General features: G+C 42.9%; 1 protein-coding gene across 1 annotated transcript in view; it reads right to left on the bottom strand.

Annotated features, from left to right (window-relative positions):
• Window positions 1–20,022, bottom strand: part of ATLIG4 (DNA ligase IV) — a 495,731-nt gene that overhangs the window by 198,592 nt on the left and 277,117 nt on the right. The window lies entirely within an intron of this gene.

Raw genomic sequence — 20,022 nt, 5'->3', positions numbered from 1 at the left:
GTGTTGGATCCGAGATTTCTAGATCAGTTTTGGATCAGATTATCTAGCAGCCCGTGGGAGCCAATTTGGAGGCTTGATTGGTTGATCATAATAAGCCTTCATCAATGCAAATCTTGCAGTGTAGTATTGGGTGCCATTGATCTGGTGGAGGGAAATGTGTTGGCTACCCAAAGTAGCCCTAGACGAGCTATCTTCAAGTGACGAAGAGGAGCTAAATATTGGGTGAAGAGTGGTGCCAAAGTGCAACAACTTGATGGACAAAGGTGATTGCTAGCCTGGAAGATTGGAGCTCGGGAATAGGCCTACCCAAAGAGTAGATTGCATCAACCCATGTACATGCAGCAGAAGTGACTTGCAGCAGTGTTAGGTGGCAGCCCTCCTAGAGTCTTGATGTGTTGTCCTTTGAAGGACAAATTCTAGGCAGATTAAAGGACTGTTAGGGACCGTGTTTGGGTGCCCTAACCAGTCCAAAATTGCAGAAGTCAGAGCATCCAAAAACAGTGAGCTGGAGCATGCATTTTAGTTGCCTCTTGTAGATGTTGGATTTGAGATTTGTGGATCAGATTTGGATCATATTATCTAGCAACCTGTGGGAGCCAATTTGGAGGCTTGATTGGGTGATCATAAGCCTTCATCAGTGCAAATCTTCCAGTGTAGTATTGGGTGCCACTGATCCGGTGGAGGCCAGTGTGTTGGCTACCCAAAGTAGCCCTAGACGAGCTATCTTCAAGTGATGAAGAGGAGCTGAAGATTCGGTGAAGAGTGGTGCCAAAGTGCAGCACCTTGATGGACAAAGGTGATTGCCAGCCTGGCAGATTGGAGCTCATGATTAGGCCTACCCAAAGAGTAGATTGGATCAGCCCATGTACATGCAGCAGAAGTGACTTGTAGCAGTGTTAGGTGGCAGCCCTCCTAGAGTCTCGATGTGTTGTCCTTTGAAGGACTAAGGGGCAGCTAGTGAGCAATATGGGAGTAAAGGACTAGCAAGACAACATACAACATCAAGTTTGTGCGGCGAATTTGTCATTATATCTTGTATACCATAGACTGTTGTATTATTCAAATTAGCTTAATATAACAAAGATTGGGTTGTACGTTATAGTACAATATTTGTTAAAAATTGTGTATACTTGTCCATATGGGATTTACTGCTTTATATTTTCCATTGTGCAAAGTAGCTCTTGTTGAGATTCTTGGTCTGGTAGTGTCAGAGATTTTAAGACTCTAACCTAAACCCAAGGTCGTGGAAATTCAACAGAACATATCCGATGCTACAGAAACTAACACTCCCTCTTAGCAAGGATTGTGTTCTAGTGTTGCACACTCTACCACAACACCTTGTCTCTATACCATCTCATGTCATGTTGCTGATGTTTCGCCATACTGCCCACCAACCACTTGGTAACACTGATGTTGCATCCGTGTTGTTGCTGACACTGCCATACTGCCATCAACCTTGCATCTGCACTGCAACACCCTCTTATTTGTTGTTGTTGCTATTGCAACCACAGCAACTGAGAAGTATCTGAATACTGAATCATCTGTGTCCAATATGATGCCTCTGTCTCCCAAGTCTCCAAATGCTACTAGCATTTGCACTATCACTGAAGAATCTGTGTTGCTTCCAACTCTGCACTGAGCCACCTGCTCTATTGTCAACACGGCTCTACGCTTCTCAGCACTCACTGTTACTAGTCTGCAATTGTCACTTTGGTACTGACTGCATCAACTACCACTAAACAAACCTGCTATTGAATATTGTGGGCCCTCGTAGCCAGGTAATGATCCATGAGGTGGAATCCTCAAAGACCCTACCCAATCTTTGTAGCTCTCTAGGCTTACAACACCAAATTACCCCGCCTCACTCCTGGAGGTATATCTGCGAACATAGAAAACTCTTCCTCTAGCCTAGAGGAAAGCTTGTCTATTTCCATTGACACTGCCTGTGGGTCCTGCTTCTCCTGCTTGTCCTTAACTGGGTCCTATAGTGGCCACACTCGCCACACCTAAATGATTTGACCTTTGACAGGTCCTTTGTCTTCTTCTTCTGCTCCCCTTGCTCCTGACTGGGACCCTTCCATGTAAGGGCCACATTCTCCTCTTCCTTCACACTCTTCGGTCCATTGCTACTACTGCCAATGATGGAGCTCCTAAGAAAAGCTCGCCTCATTTCCTCCCATTGCAAATCGGCCCACATCCAGTCCCATCTAGGTAGTGTGTCTCTTCCCAATATACTTTGGACAAAGACTTGCCAATCCTCCGAGACACTATTTAGTGCCAAAAGTACTAGATCTAATGGTTGAGGTGTTGCCCCAACATCTGCATGTTGATCTCGGACCTCCTGAACCCTAGTGAGGAAGGGATCTATGCCTTCACCATTTTGCACCTTGATGCATCTAAGCTTTTCTTCCAAGGACATCTTTCACTGCTCGGAAGTACTTTGATATAACATGGAGAGAGCTACCCACATCTCTCTAGTTGTACCTTTATCAGCCACATGTGAGACTATAGGATCTCGAACTCCATCCAAGATCAACCACTTCGCCCTCATCATCACTTTATGTATTCCTTGAATTGATCTACATCCTGGGGAACCGCTACCACATTGTCTACGTAGGCTTTTAGGGCATATTCATCTAGAACGAACGACATCCTAGCTGTCTAGATGACGTAGTTGGAACTGTTGAAGTTTCTAAGTTTACTTAATTTAGAAACCCTTCATGCACTTTTCCTGATTTATTCCTACCTACTTGTTAATTTTTCTTTAACAAGTTATTTACAAAGTAAATACTGAAAATAAATAGCAGTGCATGCTCAACATATTACAGATCAGCAACTAAAAGAAACAAGAACAAACACACCACATGACACCACTATTTTTGGACCAATGTCCCCGAAAAACCCAATGTAAGAAAACTGGTGCAACTATCTAAGGGTTTTCTTATTAAGCAATATCATAGTACAATCTGGGTGCTGAAACTGGCCTACCTAACAGAGAATTTCCTTAGCAAATATACCTAACAGTTTGAGAGAAATCTCCTGGCTGAAACCCCGGAAAAACCCTTCCGGTAGCTCCTCAAAAAAAAACTGCTCTTGCAACCCTAGCGTCTGCCCAATCTGGACTGTGTAACCGCTCTTTGTCTCATGCTGGCCCTGCGTCAACATTATTGGCCTGCGTCAGCCATAGGATGCCCTGCGTCAGCTTTTTGGGCCTCTGCGTCAGACACGCTGGCCTCTCTGGTGCTCTCCGCAACACTTGGCTGCCTCTGCATGGCCCTGCATGAGCCCTTGCTGGCTCTGTGTCACTCTCCTTAGCTATTGCGCTGCTCTCCCGGCACAATCTCTACCTTCTCTATTTCTCTGTATTCAATGCCCCTCAGCTGCTCTCCCAATCACTGATTCTATCTCTCTTAGCAAACCCCGCTCTAGAGAATAGAATAACCGATCACTTTAGTGTCCTCTCCAGTTGACCCTCAAGCCTCCTCTTATACTTTTCTTGTTGACGTCTCAACGGCCGAGATTAAGTCCCTAATCAACGGCTAAGATTAGATCTGGCTTGATCCATGTATTTTGGACCATTCTAACACAGATTCATATTAATACACATTAATATTTTATTTTCCCTAAGTTTAGACTTAGGGACTCCATTAAAAATATTAGTTATTTTAATATCTCCTTATCTGTTCAGAATCTTCCCAAACCCTTTCTAGGTATTGGAGATCTCATGTGCCCCAACCTCTCCACCAAATTTCATGGTAAGAGCACATACGATGCTACCCCAAATCAACACTCCCTCTTAGCGAGGATTGTGCTCTAGCGATACTCGTTATTGAGTATTACTCTGATCATCCGGCATCGGTAACTGTGCCGATGCTAGGCCTTCCTGCCCAACATCCCTTGCACTATTGCCCCTCGTATTGTTGCCCATGGTTCTGCCACTGCCACTGCTACATCTGTACGACAACTCCCTCTGCATCCGTGTTGTTGCTGGTCCTTCCTCCCAGCACTACATCTGCACTGCAACTCCCTCAGCATCTGTGCTACTGCTGGTCCTTTCTCCCAACACTGCATCTGTGTTGCTGCTGGTCCTTTCTCCGACCACTGCATCTGCACTTCATCTCCCCCTGCATCTCTGTTGCTGCTGGTCCTTTCTCCCAACACTGCATCTGCACTGCTGCTGGTCCTTTCTCCAACCACTGCATCTGCATTACACCTCCTCTCATCATGTCACACCGTGCTGCCCACTATTGCACTGCAACTCAGTTACTGAGAACTAAGTACCTGATCTCCCAACTGACCTCCCTGTTGGCCTAGAAACACCCTCTGATGCTGAAGCTCCCTTTGTCGTTGACAAGTGCTCCCTCTCTGACCTCTACGCTGCTGCAACAACTCCTTGCATCTCGCACCGTTGCACACTTCTCTGTGTCATCCTGCACTTGTGCAACACTCCTGTGCCTCTCGCATTGGTGCAGCCTGCTAGCTCTGCGTTCTCTCGGGACTCCAGCATTGCAGCTCTCTCTGTCGCTTCATCTGCATCCATCTCTACCCACACAGCTAGTCCTGCTACTCCTCATCGGGGCTCCCGTAGCAAGGTCTAATCCAAGAGGTTGCGTACCTCAAGGATCCTGCGTCTCATCACCTGTAGTCCCCCTGACTACACCTCGATGTCTCCCCACTTCCGCTCAAGTGGCACGTGTGCACTCATGGCACAGTCATCATCTATCAAAACTTCCTTCTCTGCCCATGTTAGCGTTGCCTTAGTCTCGAAAGACTCTCCCTTACTATTCTTCCTTGGGCACTAGGTCGCATAATGACCCATCTCCCCACAGTGGAAACACTTGATCTTCGAGAGATATTTATTCTTTCGCTTCTCCTGCTTTCCCTCAAATGCTAGGGCCACATCCTCCTCCTCCTGCTTGACCTTGATCCCTTTGTTGTTGTTACTTGTCTTCGACTGTCGTCTGATCTCTTCCTAGTGAAGAGTTGCCCACATCTCGTCCCAAGGTCGGAGAGTCCCTCTGCCCAGGATACTCTGGACAAGCACTTCCCAATCTTCTGAGACATCATTCAAGGTTGTCCTCATCATAAGCTCCTGATCCGGTGTCGCTCCTATAGCAGTCAATTAGTCTCAGATCTCATTTAGTCCTCCGAGGAAGCTGTCAATTGATTGACCCTTCTCCATCTGATACGACATCATCTGGTTCTCGAGCAACATTCTTCTCTGTATAGAAGTATGCTGGAACAAGTTCTTGAGAGCCTCCCACATCTCAACTGTCGTTTCCTTCTCAGTTATATGTGGTACCACATGATCCTTGACCCCATCAAGGATAATGCTCTTGGCCCTCGCCATCACCTCTTCGTACTTGTCATTATCATTGAGGCCAATTGGGATAGCTATAACCTTCAAGGTGAAGTTCTTGACATGATTCCTGTCAAGCACTGATAAGATTCTGACCTTCCAGACTACGAAGTTCGATGCTCCGTCCAGTCTATCCTGGTCTCTTACCCCATGTAGTGCCATGATGCTCCTCTACTTCACTCCCAGAAATTCTCTGTTCGACTCCTTTGAGTCTCTACTTCCCATCTCGAAGTTCTCTTTTGGATTCCCTTTGAGTCCTGATTTCCCTCCTGGAAATCCTTCTGTCGCTTGTCGAGATGCCCCCTACTCTGATCGTCTTGTGCAACTGCACTGTTGATCCAGCGTCCTCAACTAGAAACCCTCGATAACAACTCCTCTGGCCCTACTTTGTCAGGTACTGTTCTGACTACAATTCCTCACCAGCTCCACTCTGCAATATTCCTGCAGCCTTCTAGTCCCCAACAGCTACCTCTCTATCAATTGCGTCAACCCTTCTCTGCCTCACACTGGCTCTACATCACCCTGGATGGGTCTGCGTCAGCCCTGGGATGCCCTATGTCAACCTTCTGGCCCTCTGCGTTAGCAACGTTAGCCTCCCTGAGGCTCTGCACAATTCCTGGCTTCTTTTGCGTGGCTCTGGCTAGCTCTGCGTCACACTTCCTTGGCTTCTGTGCTGCTAAGAACAGCTTCTGTCTCCTCGAGACAGTTGTTGTCTGTTGTTATTGCTCCACTCGGTTGATGTCTCTTAGTTCTCTTGTGATCTGTAACCTCACTCTAATACCATGTTGAAGTTTCTATGTTTACTTAATTTAGAAACCCTTCATGCACTTTTCTTGATTTATTCCTACCTACTTGTTAATTTTTCTTTAACAATTTATTTACAAAGTAAATACTGAAAATAAACACCAGTGCATGCTCAACATATTACAAATCAGCAACTAAAAAAAACAAGAACAAACACACCACATGACACCATTATTTTCGACCAATGTCCCCAGAAAAACCCAATGCGAGAAAACTGGTGCAACTATCTGAGGGTTTTCTTATTAAGAAATATCAGGGTGCAATTTAGGTGTCGAAACTAGCCTACCCAACAAAGAATTTCCTTAGCAGCTATACCTCACAGTTTGAGAGAAATCTCCTGGTTGAAACCCCGGAAAAACATTTCCAGTAGCTCCTCAGCACAAAACTTCTCTTGCAACCCAGTGTCTACCCAATCTGGATTGCGTCAGCACCTCTCTATCTCACGTTGACCCTGCGTCAGCCTTTCTTGGATTGTGTCAGCCCCTCTCTGTCTCATGTTGGCCCTGCGTCAGCCTTTCTTGGATTGCGTCAGCGCTAGAAGGCCTTGCGTCAACTTTCTGGGCCTCTGCGTCAGACACGCTAGCCTCTCTGGTGCTCTCCGCAGCACTTAGCTGCCTCTGCGTGGCCCTATGTGAGCCCTTGCTGGCTCTGTGTCACTCTCCTTAGCTGTTGTGCTGCTCTCCCAACACAATCTCTACCTTCACTGTTTCTTTGTACTCAATGCCCCTCAGCTGCTCTCCCGGTCACTGATTCTATCTCTCTTAGGAAACCCCACTCTAGAGAATAGAATGACCGATCACTCTGGTGTCCTCTCCAAGTGACCCTCAAGCCTCCTCTTATACTTTTCCTATTGACATCTCAACGGTCGAGATTAAGACCCTAATCAACAACTAAGATTAGATCTCGCTTGATCCATGTCTTTTGGACCATTCTAACATAGATTCATATTAATACACATTAATATTTTATTTTCCCTAAGTTTAGAGTTAGGGACTACATTAGAAATATTAATTATTTTAATATCTCTGATCTATTTAGAATCTGCCCAAACCCTTCCGGGTATTGGAGATCTCATGTGCCCCAACCTCTCCACGAAATTTCGTGGCTGGAGCACATCCAATGCTACCCCAAATCAACAAGAAGCCCCATCCAACCTCTCCTGATCTTTAAGCCCAGTTGTGGCCATGTCTTGATCTGATCTGGAAACTCGCTCTTCCTCTACTCGTCTACTACTTTATTGCTTGCACTCCCTCCTGGAATGTGTAGATCTACTAGCTACTACTGCTAATATGCAACTGGGAAAATCGAATTTAGAAACCCTCCAAGAGATATCTCCCTCTGTGTGTGATATTTCTCTTCCACCCGACATTGATTCTGCTACTGCAAAACCATTTGCATCCAACCAAGGAATCTACTCAGCAAAAATCTCGATTGTTGTTGCTCCCTCTGACTATTGGAATCACTACACCCGGCAACTTAACTTTTCTGCCAACCTACATCTGAAAATCGAATTTCCAACCTAGAAATTCAGTTTTCCTGTCAATGAAATGCGTAGCCTCTGGGAGTTTCGGCCTGCTATGCCTACTGAACAGCAAAATTCCCTTCTCCGCTTCTAAGCTTCCTAGCTGATCACTCACGCTTTGATACCATGTGAAAATTTCATCCATCACAACAACTAGAAATTATTTTTCTAATTGTTAATGTATTTAACAATTTATTTATTGTCTGCTACGGCGAATATCAAATAAGTCACACTGTGATTTTCACATATAAAATTGTGGAAGAAAATAGCGCAAGAATCTATGAAAATCTAGGGCGCACACACATAAAATTTACACAGTTATTTTTGGAAACTTGTCCCCGGAAAAACCCAACTTGGGAAAATCGATGTAGCAACTGAGGGTTTTATTATTATGTAGCAGTGAGAAAATTTGAGTACAATAAATCTAGATGTTTAATCTGGTAATCCTACAAAGAAAAACACTGGAAAAAATCTAGTGAGGAATTTTTCTCGCCCCACAGGCATATCTGGCACTAAAGGCTGGCCTTTGAAACCCTCTACGTCTTACCCTGCATCACCCTCTGTGTAGGCTTTGCACAGGCACAAATCCGTATGGCCTGGATATCACACTAAGTTGCCTCTTCTGCTTCTGCTCACTCTGGAAACGTTTCTCCCTGCCTCTGTGAATCTTCTGCCTCCAGATCTCTTAAATGATTTCTCGAATCTGTGAATCGAACTGCCTATTAGAAGCCTTTGCGTAGTCCCCGCGTCAACCTCACTGTGGCTATCTTTGCCTCTCTGATGCAATCATTGGATCTAGAAAGCTTCCTCTAGCCTCATTGTCTGTGCTTCGATCTTTGACTCTCCGGCGGTGAGAAAATATGAGTGCAATAAATTTGAATGTCGAATCTCTGGCAAAAATCTAGTCAGGAATTTTCCTCACTCCACAGGCAAATATGGCACTCAAGACTGACCTCTAAAACCCTATACGTCTTTTCCTGCATCACCCTTTGCGTAGGCTTTGCGCAGGCTTCGTACAGACTCGATCTCACACTCAATTGCCTCTTCTACTTGCCACTGACTCTGGAAACGTTTCTCCCAGCCTCTGGATCTCTTAAACGACTTCCCCAATCTGCAAATCAAACTGTGTATTAGAGGCTTCTGCGTAGGCCCTACATCAACCTCACTATGGCTATCTTTGCGTCTCCGCAATGCACTCGCTGAATCTGGAAAGCTTCCTCCAGCCTCACTGTCCTTGCCGCTCACTGTCTTTGCTTCAATCTCTGACTCTCTAGCAGCTACTGCTACTCTATAGAAATTGATCTGCTAAGGAAATCGAAATGCTCAAGTGTGTTCTCCAAGTGCCCACTAACTTCTTCTTATAATCCTCTGTTGGATCACCAACAACCAAGATTAAAACTTAATCAAGGGCTAGGATCATCTTGAAGTCGATCATTTGTGTGAGTTTCTAAACTATTCTCACCTTGACTTAATTAAGTTTGATTAATTAATCAATTTTCCTAAGTTTAGACTTAGTAAACATTAAAAAATAGGTTAATAATCTAATTAACTCATCTCTAGGTGGAATTTCCATAAATGATTTCTGGGATTTGGAGATCTCATGTATTCTATCCTCTCCACCAAATTTCGTCACTAGAACACATCCAATGCTACAAAAACTAGCAGACGTAGCCACTAAGAGCAGTAGTGTAGGTAAACAGAGGCAGGGACGGCTTCATCAAGTGGTATTTCCTTGTGTTAAAGGGAAGCAACCTTTACTGTAGCAAACCAGCATGTTGTGATGGTTCTTAGGGAGGAACCTTGGGCCCAAACAATGTGTGGAGAGACCTAGTAAAGGGCGGTAAAGGAGCAGTGGTTTGGATAAGGAAAACAGTAGTTTTTGGAGTTGTGGTTTAGGGTTGTTGTGTGCCCTAACCAGTCTTGTGAATGCACAGAAATTGAAGTCAAGGTGGCAACAGCAGGGAGTTGTAGATGTCATCTTGTTTCATGATTGGATGCTAGAGGATGAGTGTCCTAGGAGAGGACTAAATGGTGGAGTTTTTTAGCAGCCAAGAGGAGGGGTTTCCTAGGTGTTGGCGGCCCTAACTAAGAGTAGATGCTACAACAAGGATTGGTCACTCGTGATCTATTGGAGGGCAACGTGAGAGCGGACTAAGTGTAAGCCTAGGAGAGGCAATTGGGTGGAGCTCATAGGTCTGATCAACCAGAGGAGAAGTTTGATGCAGCCCGTGTTCATTAGTGGAGAAGCGACATTTGATGGTGATAGGTGATAGCCCTCCCATCCTATGTTAGTCTTCATTGGAGTAGTGTAGGAAGACTATAGTGGGATGGAGTCGCTGAGTCACTGAGGCGCAACATTGGGGACTTGACAGTTCTTCACAAACGGAGTTGTGAACAACTCAACAAGAGTCTCGATGTGTTGTGCCCTTGATGGACTAAGGCACAACTTGTGAGCAGATTGGATAGCCAAGGTTCAGTGGTCCGATGGACATGGAGCATTGATAGAGGCAAATGTTGCAGATCGGGAGTCAAAGGACTGGGCAGTACAAGGTACGACAGAGAGCCGTTGAGAGAGTGCGCTACACCCAGATGGTCAAACTATCTTGTTGAGGGTATATTGGTTGTTGATGGACTGACACGAAGCCCCAGTTTTGTATTCTTGTACTAGTGGATATTTCAGGGCCATTATCCCCGGTACGAGAGCCCTAGTCTGTTGTATTATTCAAGTTGATTAATATAACGAAGTTGGGTTATTGTACATAATTTGTGTAAAAAGTTGTTTATATTTTGTGCACTAAGAGATTTATTGTTGTTTATATTCCATTGTGCAAAGTAGCTTCGTTGGGATTTTTGGTTTTGTAGCATCAAAGATTTAAGATTCTATCCTAGACACCAAGGTCATGGAAAAACAACACTTGCAAAACTGTAACTACACATGAGTGGTTTTCCAACCCTCATATAGATAAAATGATGGCTCATGAGAGTCGCATGGATGGCTGGTATAATCAAGCAAGAACCCAATCTTGCAGGTGGTTTCCACGGGAGGGCCAGCACATTGGGATTCATAAGACAAAGCTTTGGCATATTGGTAATCCAATTATAATTAGAGCAGCACAGGGTCAGCATGGTGGTGATTTTCAGGGGTCGTTGATGACTAGTGGGAGAGATTCTTTGGGAGGTCATGGACTCCGTAAGTGTTATGGTTACGGTTGACATCTCCTATGACAGAAGCCCATGACCATTACACTAGAGAGAGATTATGAGTTCGTACCGTACCAAGTTGAGAATTTATGGGAAGACACTTCTAGCCATGGTTAAGCACAATAGGAGCTTTCAGGAATTGGGGATGATAGATATCATATTTGGCAATGGGATCTAGGTAGATCCTTCCATCACACAGTAGAACTTGATAAAGGAGGGGAGCACAACTGGGAGAAAGAAAAGGGCATCATCACAAAGATTCTTCCTGGGAGACTAGCAGCATACATTCTTATGAGAATTCTTGTTGATTGGATATCCCATTGGTTAGGGAAATATTCCAAGAATAGGTGTGCCTATGAATATTGGAATTCGGAGCTTCAACAAGCTATTGTTGGTTTGGAAGATGAAGGCATTGGAACAAAGAAAGGTACAAGCACCGAAACTCAGGTTCCTCATAGAAAATTTCTAGTCTGCAATTATAGTAGATCTAAATAGGCACCTAAAGAGAAAAGATACAAAACAAGTGTACTTCACTATCAATGTGTTAAAGCCCTTAAGGCACACCTTTTAATGCATACAACAGACATGAAATAATTTTATTACAATGGATTTTACTTCAGTAAATTTGCCCCCTTATCTTCAACATATGTTTAATATTTTAACAATTTCGACCCTATGTTAAGTCGGCTCAACATGAAGAAGTTACCCAATCAAGAAAACAACGAAAGCTGAAAATCAAATCTGATATACACAATAATTGGACAGCTGAAACACTTCACTAATATTTAAGAAGCATGATGTCCTACACTTCCATATAGAAGCAGGTCATTTGCTTGAGACAGCAAAACACACCATCAACGAGCTCTTCTTCCAAAAGTCTTTTCTAACAAACATAAATAGGCATTAGATAAGAATTAATTATTGAAGAGACATGTCCCAAATGACATGACTACTTTTGAAAGGGCACCTTGCCTAGTATATAAGCAGGGCCCTCATTGTAACTTTCAAGCATGCTATTATTCTATCATCTTGGATATATATATAGTGTGTGTATGTGTGTGCAAATACATTTTAAGTACAACAGAATATTGTTTGTTGACAAGTGGTATCAGATCTACTCGACCCACTGGCCATCAACCGCTGTGCAGTCTGTCCATTAAGCTTTAGGTCCAGAAATCATGGGAACATATTCCCAAACAGTATTGGATGACCATAAAGCTAATCGAAAATTATTACTGGAAATGAGAGAAATACTTATAAAATTGCTAAAGTTTCTTGAAACACCAGATTGACACCTACAATAGAAGTTGACCTTAATGTCAAAAAGGATGAAGTTATTGAAAATACAACACCTGAAGATGTAGAAACTATAGATGAGGAAGTAAAACAGTATACAATGAATGAACAAGATGAAACTCCAGATGTAGTTGTAATGAACTATTCCGAGAAAATTAGAGAGGACTGGACCAACATTCTGAAAAGGGACTTGCCAAAACACCAAAAAGCCTTCCTGACATATCATAAAAAGAAATCTTATGATGCTAAGAAGGCTGAGATAAGGAAAAAGGAAGATACAGAGGCAGAAAAAGCCTTAAAGCATGAAGAAAAACTTAGAAAAGCAAAAAAGACAACAATAGAAGTTGAACTTTTTACTCTCGAAAACAAAGTTCTATAGTCATTTTATGCAGAAAAAGACAAGCCAAGCTATTGCACTTGCTTCTGTTGGATAATTGGGTTGACGAAAATAGAAATTTCTGCCCTGATTTGAATGTTGGTTTGGGATAGCATCGGATGTGCTCTAGAAATGAAATTTGGTGGAGGTTGGGACACATGAAATCTCCGATACCCAGAAAGGGTTTGGGCAAATTTTAAACATTTTAGGAGATATTAAAATAATTAATATTTTTAATGGAGTCCCTAAGTCTAAACATAAAGAAAATAAAATATTAATGTGTATTAATATGACACTGTGTTAGAATGGTCCAAAAGACATGGATCAAGACAAATCTAATCTTATCCGTTGATCAGGGACTTAATCTCAGTCGTTGAGATGTCAACAAGAAAAGTATAAGAGGAGGCTTGAGGGTCACTTGGAGAACACACCAGAGTGATCAGTCATTCTATTCTCTAGAGCGGGGTTTGCTAAGAGAGATAGAATTAGTGATTGGGAGATGCAACTGAGGGGCATTTCAGTACAGAGAGACAGAGAGGCAAAGATAGTGTCCAGAGAGTAGCACAGTAGCCAACGAGAGTGACGCAGAGTCAGCCGGGGCTCACGCAGAGGCAACCGGGAGCTACGCAAAGCCTCAGGGTGGCTAGCATTGTTGACGCAGAGGGCCAAAGGACTGATGCAGGGCCTCTCAAGGCTGACGCAGACCCATCTAGGGTGACGCAGGGCCAACGTGAGGCAGAGAGGGGCTGACACAGTCCAGAGAGAAGCTGACGCTGGGGTTTTTGGGGCAAATTGGTGCAGAGTAGCTACCGGAAGGATTATCTGGGGTTTTAGCCAGTAGATTTGTCAGAAACTGAGAGGTATTACTGCCAAGGAAATTCTTTGTTGAGTAGGTCAGTTTCAGCACCCAGATTGTACTCTGAAATTGCTTAATAAGAAAACCCTCAGATAGTTGCACCAGTTTTCCCACATTGGGTTTTTCTGGGGACATTAGTCCAAAAATAATGGTGTCATATGGTGTGTTTGTTTCTGTTTCTTTTAGTTGCTGATCTGTAATATGTTGAGCATGCACTAGTGTTTATTTTCAGCATTTACATTGTAAATAAATTGTTAAGGAAAATAACAAGTAGGTAGGAATAAATTAGATAAAGTGCATGGAGGGTTTCTAACTAAGTAAACTTAGAAATTTCAACATTGTATCAGAGGGTGATTGCAGATCACAGGAGGACTAAAGGACATCAGCCGAGCAGAGCAATAGCAGTAGAAAACAGTTGTCCTGAGGTGACAGAAGTTGTTTCTAGCAGAGTAGCAATAAGGAAGGGTGATGCAGTGTCTGCGTCATCAAGGATGAGGCGGGAAGAGGCAACATAGAGGCTAAGGAAGGCAAAAGAAGCCACGCAATAGTTGGGAGGGCTGACGCAGTTGGCTGAGGAGGCCGGGTTGCTGGTGCCGAGATTCCACATAGCCTAGGAGCTCTCACCTTCAGGTTGTTGGGGTTTAGAAGGTTGCGGGAATATTACGGAGTGGAGCTGGTGAGGTACTGTAGTCAGAACAATACCTGACAGAGCAAATCCAAAGGAGTTGCTACCAAGGGTTTCTAGCCGACGAACCCAGATCAGTGGTGTAGTTGCACAAGATGATCAAAGTAGGGAGCATCTCGACAGCGGCAGAAGGATTTCCAAGAGGTAAATCAGGACTCAAAGGGAGTCCAGAAGAGAACTTCTAGACGGGAAGTAGAGACTTAGAGGATTCGAACAGAAAGCTTCCAGGAGGGAAGTAAAGGAGCATCATGGCACTACACAGAGTAAGAGACCAGGATAGACTGGAAGGAGCAACGAACTTCACAGTTTGGAAGACCAAAATCTTATCCGTACTTGACAGGAATTGTGTCAAGAACTTCGCCTTGAAGGTAATAGCTATCCCAGTCAACCCCAATCATAATGACAGGTACGAGGAGGCGACGGCAAGGGCCAAGAGAATTATCCTTGACGGGGTCAAGGATCATGTAGTACCACACATAGCCGAGAAGGAAACGACATTTGAGATGTGGGAGGCTCGCAAGAAGCTGTACCAGCATACTTCTGTGCAGAGAAGAATGTTGCTTGAGAATCAGTTGAGGTCGTATCAGATGAAGAAGGGAGAACCGATTGAAACCTTTCTCAGAGGACTGAATGAGATCCAAGATCAGTTAATTGCTATAGAGGTGACACCAGATCAGGAGCTAATGGTGAGGACAGCCCTGAATGCTATCTCAGAAGACTGGGAGGTGTTTGTCCAGAGTATACTGGGTAGAAAGACTCTCCCACCTTGGAACGAGATGTGGGCATCTCTTCGCTAGGAAGAGATAAGACGGCAGTCGAAGACGGGTAGCAACAGTAAGGAGATCAAAGTCAAGCAGGAGGAGGAAGATGTGGCCCTAGCATCTGAGGGAAAGCAGGAGAAGCGAAAGAAGAAAGATCTTTCAAGGATCAAGTGCTTCAACTGTGGGAGTTGGGTCATTATGCGACCCACTATCCAAGGAAGAGGAGTAAGGGAGAGTCTTCCGAGACTAAGGCAGCACCAACACGAGCAGAGAAGGAAGTTTTAACAGAGAATGATTGTGCCATGAGTGCACATGCACCACTTGAGAAGAAGTGGGGAGACACCGAGATGTAGTCAGGCGAACTACAGACGATGAGGGGCAGGTTCCTCGAGGTACCCAGTCTCTTGGATTAGACCTTGCTACAGGAGCCCCAAAGAGGAGTATCAAAACTGGCTAAGTCAAGTAGAGATGGATGCGAATGGAGCGGCAGAGAGAGCTACAGTGCAGGAGTCCCGAGACAGCACAAGGCTAGCATGGTGCAACAATGCAAGAGGCACAGGAGTGTTGCACCAGTGCAGGATGGCACAGAGAGGTGTGCAACGGTACGAGATGCAGGAAGTTGTTGCAGCAACGCAGAGATCAGAGAGGGAGCACTTGTCAGCGACAGAGGGAGCTTCAACATCAGTGGGTGCCTCTAGCCCAACAAGGAGGTCAGATTGGGAGATCAGTTACATACTTCTCAGTAAATGAGTTACAGTGCAGCAATGGGCAGCACGATGCAGCATGATGAGAGGAGGTGCAGTGCGGATGTAGTGCTAGGAGAAAGGACCAGCAGCAGCATGTATGCAGCGGGAGCTATCGTAGAGATGTAGTAGTGGCAGTGGCAGAACCATGGGCAGTAGTACAGGATCCATCAGTGCAAAAGGATGTTGGGCAGGAAGGCCTCGCATCATCACAGGTACCGATGTCGGATGATCAGAGTAATACTCAGTGAGGAGTATTGCTAGAACACAGTCCTCGCTAAGAGGGAGTGTTGATTTGGGTAGCATCGGATGTCCTCTAGCCACGAAATTTGGTGGAGAGGTTGGGGCACATGAGATCTCCAATACCCAGAAAGGGTTTGGGTAGATTCTAAACAGTTCAAGAGATATTAAAATAATTAATATTTTTAATGGAGTCCCTAAGTCTAAACTTAGGGAAAATAAAATATTAATGTATATTAATATGAAACTGTGTTAGAATGATCCAAAAGAGATGGGTCAAGCCAGATCTAATCTTAGCCGTTGATTAGGGACTTAATCTCGGTCGTTGAGATGTCAACAGGAAAAGTATAAGAGGAGGCTTGAGGGTCTCTTGGAGAACACACCAGAGTGATCAGTCATTCTATTCTCTAGAGCGGGGTTTGCTAAGAGAGATAGAATTAGTGATTGGGAGATGTAGTTGAGGGGCATTTGAGTACAGAGAGACAGAGAGGTAGAGATAGTGTCAGGAGAGCAGCGTCGTAGCCAAGGGGAGTGACGCAGAGTCAGCCAGGGCTCACACAGGGCCACGCAAAGGCAGGCGAGAGCTGCGCAGAGCCTCAAGGAGGCCAGCTTTGCTAACTCAGAGGGCTGATGCAGGGCCTCCCAGGGCTGACACAGACCCATCCAGGGTGACGTAGGGCCAACGTGAGGCAGAGAGGGGTTGATGCAGTCCAGCAAGAGGCTGATGCAGTCCAGAAAGAGGCTGACGCTGGGGTTTCTGTGGAAGATTGGTGCTGAGAAGCTACCGGAAGGATTATCCAGGGTTTCAGCCAGTAGATTTGTTAAAAACTGAGAGGTTTCGATAATATTCTTTTTCGATTAGGTATGGCTCCCACCATTCCCGGAGCTAGACAATTAGTGAATCATGAGACGATGGGGGATAAGCTTCATCGTCGAGAGGGGAACAGCCCAGATCACCAACTAAGACCCCTAAATGACATTTGATCTTATTAGAAGAAAAATGGGTTTTTGTCAGAAGGCATAGCGGACGTAACCAAGTGTACCAAGGCAGTGGATTGTGAATCCACCATGCGTGGGTTCAATTCCCGTTTACTGCCAAGGAAATTCTCTGTTGGGTAGGCCAGTTCCAACACCCAAATTGTACTCTAATATTGCTTAATAAGAAAACCCTCAGATAGTTGCACCAGTTTTCCCACATTGGGTTTTTCCAGGGATATTAATCCAAAAATAAAGTTGTCATACGGTGTGTTTGTTTCTGTTTCTTTTAGTAATTGTTTTGTAATATGTTGGGCATGCACTAGTGTTTATTTTCAGTATTTACATTGTAATAACTTGTCAAGGAAAATAACAAGTAGGTAGGAATAAATCAGATAAAGTGCATGGAGGGTTTCTAACTAAGTAAACTTAGAAACTTCAACATTGAATATTATCCCTTATTGGGGTAGAATTCAAGAACATATTATACTTCAGAAAAAAAATAAACCCTAAGCAACTTTATCAAACGTGAGTTGCCACATACTCATTACAAGTTACCAAGTAGCGATAACTAATGAGAAGCACCTCAATCAAGTTAAATGGAATTATATGATTTTAGATGAAGCTCAAGCCATTAATAGTGCATACAGCTTACGGTAGAAAAAACTCCTCAGTTCTCAACCTCCATCCAATGAAAGGTCATGACCATCCCATACTCACACGAAAATGGACTCAAATGATAATCCTGACGAATATGTTGATACCCTGGTTTAAGCATTCGCTTATAATCCATTTCGACTAGATGTTAAAGAATACGAAGCTGAAGCTCTTTATGACCGAAGGACACTAGAGAGGATTTAGGACATGATGCATGACATTGTGAACCCATCAACCCTTCAACATTAACAATTTGATCCCTCATTCCAAGATGAGGGAATGCATGTGCCAATACATCCTAAACAACACAACACTATGTCTAATGTTATGCCTCGAGGTTATTCCTAGTACCAGAGTTATGAAGGATATCTTGAACAAATTGGGGTTTCATTTCCATAATATTTTAGAATATTATAGATCAATTTTGAACCTGGATGAAGAGAAAAAGTATTGGAAGGCCCTGCAGCATAAATTGAATATGCTCTGTCTTTATTGCCAGTACAGTGAAGAAAACAAAGAGACCGTTTTGTCAATCGAGGGATACAGATATTTGTTCGAAGTAGTCGACGAACCCCTACTTTATTTATGCCATCAACATTACTCTTCGTGTGAGTATGCAAATGAAGCATACAAAGATGTGGCCAAAATCGTCAATTTCGTTGGTTTGAAAGGCAGTTATCTACAGGGATCCTCCCACCAAAATGCATGAATGCTCCTGCAAATCCTAGGTGACCATGTAATGTATGAGGAGTTGAAAATCCAGAGCATGGTTCTATAAATTTACCTTTGATTATATGACAATTGCATCGGATATAGTGTTAGAGGCAGCACCAAGACTTTTAATATTCTTAGCTTTTATGTTGCTATATATATGTTACTTTGATGTCGCAATATCAAGGATATAACAAATAACATCACTGCACTTCTGAATGTTCTCAAAATCAGACATCACAACATCAATATGCAACATTACATTGATGTTGTCATGAAGGTAGTAATTATTTGCATTTTTCCTGACCTGCACGAAGCTACCACTCATTATTTTCAAGCCCAGGAAGAACAGGCCACCTTCACCAATAGTGGCCATGAAGATCAGATTCATGAAGAGCGGGAGAAGAAATATACACTTTCAAAGCACTACAGTAAATACAAGTTAGTGATTTCAATCTAGAAAGATTACCTCGGTCAAACAAGCCACCAACTGGTCATGACAATACGAATTTGTATGATGCCTATTGGGCATATATAAAAAGAATAAAAATAAAACAACTTTAACAAATTATTAAAGTCACTTTATAAAGGCATTATTAAGTAACTTTTAAACTTACATTATAATAAATTTTTATAAAGTCACTTTAAATAAAAGCGTAATTAATTAATTATATTATATATAATAATATAAAAAATTTATAATAATTAAAATATATATATATATATATAGAAGTCCCAAAGGGAAATGGATAATTCCCAATTCCAAGATAGTTACTAATGACGAATTATATATTGCAAAAGTGACATGCGCAATTAAAAGAAAATATATTTCATTATGCTTTGAGGACAAAGTATTACTCAAGAGGGTGGCAACATAACAAACATATATATATATATATATATATATAATAATTAATTATTGAAGAGACATGTCCCAAAGGACATGAGCACTTGTGAAAAGGCACCCTGCCTAGTATATAAGCAGGGCTCTCATTGTAACATTCAAGCATCCTATTATTATATCATTCTATCAATATATAAAACAATACATTGTCTCTAAATACATTTTAAGTACAAACAGAATACTGTTTGTTTACAACATCTATTATGAGTTATTTCTCCATGGCATCAGATGTTAGGAGAGACACTTATACAAACATAGATAACCCACATAAAAGCAGCATTTCTTCCTTGTCATTAGGTGATAGTTTCAGGCGCATTGAACCTTCCTTTGTTCTTGTTTTCCCTTGTAATCTATTGAAGACATCCCTCCAGGGTATTTGACTTTTAGCTTTGAGCCCTTTGCCACCCAATATTCTATGATAGCACTTTTTTTTTCTTTTCTAGCCATTGATTTTTTCTATACAGCAGCTTGCATCTGACAGTGTACTGATACTAGTGTCTTTAGTAGTCCCATTTACCCATTTCTGATCATTTTTTGGACATTAATAAAATTATCTTATATTCACTTATCTTATCCAACTAAGTGCAGCAATCCCTCGATGCCTTTGACCAATGCAATCCCTAGGCCCTCACACACTTTCTCCTCAGCACTTCATCTCCATGGCTCTTATACCATGTCAAATTTACACACACCACAATAAATACATGAAGGACACATATTAAGAACACAGAGAATAGTTTCTTGATTACAAAGTGATGCAATGTCTCAAAAACATGAGAGAAAGAGGACTGCGATATGTAACTCTCAAATACCTAATCAACTAATCTCCAAAATTTTATCAAGACATATTTGCATCACCTAAAAAGGACTATCTAGAGTCTAAGTCATTTATTATTGCTTTATTACACAATGAAAAATTTACTGTCAGCTAT

This window comes from Pinus tabuliformis, chromosome 4_2 (assembly GCF_031772625.1).
Source record: "Pinus tabuliformis cultivar Carrire ecotype Pingquan chromosome 4_2, CPIR1, whole genome shotgun sequence".
Lineage (NCBI taxonomy): Eukaryota > Viridiplantae > Streptophyta > Pinopsida > Pinales > Pinaceae > Pinus > Pinus tabuliformis.
Note: the sequence above shows the minus strand (reverse complement) of the source record. Positions and strands in the feature narration are given on the sequence as shown.